Here is a 5,100-nt window from a genome sequence, read left to right on the forward strand (position 1 = left end):
CACTGTGTTTATTTAGTCTACTGAAACTTTTTCCGATACATTTTGTAACGAAAGGAATTAAAGGATGTAACTTTGGTGTCAGAATATTACGAGTATAAATCTAGAAAAGCATAATAAATAATATTCTGGCTATATTAAGTTAAATTTCTAAATATGCTTCAGTGTACCTATGGTATTTTCTGTGTATTATATAAATCTGTTCTTACAATTTCTTTTAAACCAAGTTTACACGTGAACACTATAGATGTATGGGTAGCGGGTGGATATTTCTCTGCGATCCCGGCAGGGTATATATCTACTTCAGAAATAGCTCACCTGTCCACGCTAGCTCATGGATTTTTGCAGTATTCTATCCCCAGGGAAACGATGTCCAAACCCAAAGCATTTACATCCCCACCCTTTCCTTCCTCCACTTCCAAAAAAACTCGCCAATGCGCAATAGGCAATCCTGGCGTTTTAATGGCTAAAAACCCCAAAAGTTATTTTCCATGAAAGACGAAACTACTGAACGGGCCTCAGTCTAAAACGGCTCTAACACCCCCAATCAAGGTAGCAGTTAGAACAAGGTTTGAAGCAGAGGGTGCTTAGAATCCCCGAAAAAATCAGGCTACTACAAAGAACGACCAATGCCTATTACTTCATATAATGTTAGAACTCTTATATCAGATTAGAAGATGATGGAACTGGAGGAAAAGGTAAAAAGAATAAAATGAGACATCATCGACCTCAGCGAAATAAGACGAAGAGGAGAAGCCCAAACTACTCTTAAATCAGGACACGTATTGGGCAGCATATATATATATATATATATATATATATATATATATATATATATATATATATATATAAATATATATATATATATATATATATATATATATATATATATATATACTATGGGCAGCTCTATGTCGCCTGCTCACACGTCAAAAAAGCTTTTAATTTATTTGTTAAGCACCAGAAGCCACCAATAAAGCAAAAATGATAGATTTATTGTTGGAATTTACCTTCGATGTTGTTTGCTTCTCAAAACACTGGCAGAGTGAAGCAAACGTAACGATTTTAAGTCTTTTTTTACAAATTTTAAAAATTTATTCGGTTCCATTATAAGGCCAACTTGAAAAGTAATAGTTTTGGAAGATTTAAATATTAATTTTATTACAAAAACGGCAAATACTAGCTAGCTGGCTCCTATAATATCATCATTTGGAATAAAACAAACAATCCATGACTATACTAGAATTACTGATACATCTGCCACTAGTATAGACAATATTATGACAAATGTTGAAGAAGATCAGTTTCCGGCAAATGTTGTTGAACCTTGTTTCTCTGATCATCGCGGCCAGTATATCAGTATAAGCTTAACATCAATTCAGCAAAAGTCAAGTGTTACACCAGGGCCTTTACGCAGAAGGGAATATTAAAAATGCGCAACTTTTTATCCGTGTTAGACTCGAACATTTTTAACGATAATCTTGATGTAAATTACCTAGCAAAGTTTCTAATAGATAATTATAATCTTGCAGTATCGCAATATTTTCCACTAAAAAAACTGGTTATCAAAGACAAAAGATGTCCGGTAAACTGATTCAATGACAAATTAAAATATTTAAGAAATCATTTGCAAACATATAAAATATGTGCTGATTCTACTAAAAACCCAGTATATTACAGCGAATATAAAATATAAAAATCATTATAATGCTGAGCTGAAAAGAACGAAAAAGCTGGCATATGATCAATTGATATTAACTTCTAAGAATAGATCCAAGACGTGTTGCAAGGTAATTAACTATAAGCGAAATAAAACCAATGGTTTACATAATTCAACAATCAACATACCTTGTAACTCTTTTAATAATTTTTTTTGTTGAAATTGCTGAGAATATTAAAAAATCCCTTCCAAATACACCAGACGACACAATTTTGAAGTATCAAAAATTTCCAGATTTATCGAATTCATTTTTTCTGTCTCCAACCAATTTTACCATGTATTAAAGCAAGCACTAAATAATACAAAAAAACACGAAATTTGTGTAATAATGGGAGACTTCAACGCTAAAGTAGGAGAAGACATAACTCCCGGAGTTACTGGAGGATTCGGTCTTGGGGAAAGAAACGAAAGAGGTGATAGATTGGTGGAGTTCTGCCAAGAGGAAAACTTTGTTATCACCAACATATGTTTTAAACAACCAAAAAGACGTCTCTATACATGGATATCACCGAGAGATGGCCATGGTAGTGTAATGCGTAACCAAATAGATTATATCATGATTAACAATAGATTTCAAAACTCATGTAAATGTACTAAGACATATCCAAGTGCCGACGCAGCCACCGATCACAATTTACTGGCATCTAGAATCAACCTAAAATTAAAGACAATCAAAAAGCCTTCCATTACAAAGAACTACGATAGACAAAAACTAAAAGAAGAAGAATTTAAACATCACTTTGAACAGACAATGAACGAAAAAATTCGAGACATCACACAAGTATACAATGTACCAACATTCGAAGAAAGATGGGATAACATAAAGAATGGTATCATCGATACAGCAACGCAAAGTGGAACTGTCACCCATTATAAAAAGCAAGCGTGGATGAAAAATGAAATAATCGAAATGATGGACGAAAGAAGACAGCTTAAAAATAGAAATAACTCAGAGTATAAACGAAAGCATAATCTGATTCGAAGAAAAATCAGGGAAGCCAAAGAGTTATGGATGCAAGCAAAAAGTGAGGAACTAGAAGAATTGCAACGAAAACATGACGAATTTAACACACATAAGAAAATAAAAGAAGTTACAGTACACAAAAGAAATACACCCATAACATTAACGAATAATGAAGGTCATGCACTATCCCTAGAAGACGAAGTAATGGAGGAATGGGAAAACTACATTAAAGCATTATTTAAGGATGATCGAGAATCACTACCTAACTTAAGTGCAAATACAGGACCATCAATCTTAAAAGCTGAAGTGGAAAAAGCCATACACCAAGCCAAAAACAACAAAGCCAGTGGACCAGATCAAATATACAGCGAATGACTAAAATTACTCTCAAATGACAATATAAAAGAACTCACTGTACTTTTCAATCAAATATATGATACCAGTGAAATTCCATCGGACTGGTTAAAATCGATCTTTATTCCTCTACCTAAGAAACCAAACGTTAAGAAATGTAGCGATTGTAGACTTATTAGTTTAATGAGCCATGCCGTTAAAATACTATTGCATATTCTTCTAAACCGAATTAACAACAAGTGCGAAGAAATAATTAGTCAAGAGCAGTTCGGGTTCCGGAGATGCCTTGGAACTAGAGAAGCACTATTTTCTATGCAAACACTCTTTCAACGATGTTGGGAGGTAAGAAAACCCGTATATATGTGCTTCATTGATTTTGAAAAGGCATTTGATCTCGTTCAGCATACCAGACTAACTACCGCCTTGCAGAGCATCCAACTAGATGAGAAAGACATCAAACTTATTGCCAAACTTTACTGGAACCAAACAGCCATTATTAATACCAACAACCGAGAATCAAAGCCAATCAGTATTGAACGAGGCCTAAGACAAGACTGGTTTTCGGAAATCCAGGTCTACACAAGTCTTACTTCACTAGTTTCCTCTGTTCAGGTCAATATCACAAATCAAGAATCAACAGCTGCAGCATTTATAGATTTAACCTCTGCATTTGATAACATAAATTTATATATTCCACATGAGAAATTGTTATATCTTGGAATGTCATTTAAAATTTCAAATTTCATTATGTCCTTGTACAACAATAGATGGATTTTCTTTAAACTTTTAGCGCCAAGGCTAACGAATATAAGTATACCACAGGGTGGTGTTTTAAGTCCACTTCTCTTTTCTTGTACAATATAAATATATCTAGAACAAATAGTACCTTCACACTCTAATATATTACAGTTTTGCAGAAGATGTTGTGTTGGATACCTCCCATAATACCCTAGACATTTGTGGGCGTCAACTCGGCATTATACTAGATTGTATGAAAAATTATTACCATTCTCTAGGCTTATCAATATTAACTACAAAGACTGAAATTTGTTTTTTTTTCAAAAAACGCCAAACTTCTGAAGGTAACTTCAAATTAGGAAAAATAGAATTTCCAATCAAAAATTGTGTAAAATATCTAGGCACATATTAACCCCGTAAACTGTTATGAAAAGATCACATTCATTCTATTATAAAAAACTCGGAAAACTCCATGAATATCCTTAGAGTATTTTGTAAGACTAATTGGGGAGCTAGCTAGAGGGGAAATACAAAAAAATAAAAATGTTTGAGGCTTGGTTACTTAAAATCTACTCCTATTACTATTATTGAAATTGAAGCTAAACCCCTTACACTACGCACACAGTTTAGTACAGATAAGTTTGTAGCTAGAGCTATCTCAAAAAATTTCAACTACCTATTTAAAAAATATTCATAACTTGAATATATTAGACTTAAACCACAAATATTGGCGTAAAAAAAACTCAGCTCAACTACGTTAAAAGTTATAGGAAATTGACAATATTTGAAGATAAATTGGATCAAAATAAAATATCACCAATTTATACTCACCCTCCTAAGACTCTCTTCTCCAAGGTGTTATATGGATTATCTCCAACATATTATATGGATTCAATCTTTCCAGGAAGTATGATCAACACAATATTTAAAAATTAGTGGTCTGCACTTCAACATATTTTTATTGACGGCTCTAAAATTCAAAATAAAACTGGTTGTGCAATATAACACTGGAAATCTGATTACAAAGAATCATGTTAGTTGCCCAATGAAGCTTCAATATATACTGCCTTTATTATTTGCGTTAAAATATATAGCCTCTACTGGTATGGATAATTATATTAATCTAACCGATTGTAGAAGCATTGTGGACAAACTCACTTCTATTAAAACCATAAAAAACCTAAACCATATTGAGATAGAAATTAAGAGTTTACATTATAATATTACTTCCGCAGGTAGCTCGATTAATATTTGTTGGGTAAAAGGACACTCTGGAATATTAGGAAATGAAACAGTCGACAAATTAGCGAAATCTGCAGCTTTAACC

Source organism: Diabrotica undecimpunctata, chromosome 6 (assembly GCF_040954645.1).
Source record: "Diabrotica undecimpunctata isolate CICGRU chromosome 6, icDiaUnde3, whole genome shotgun sequence".
NCBI lineage: Eukaryota > Metazoa > Arthropoda > Insecta > Coleoptera > Chrysomelidae > Diabrotica > Diabrotica undecimpunctata.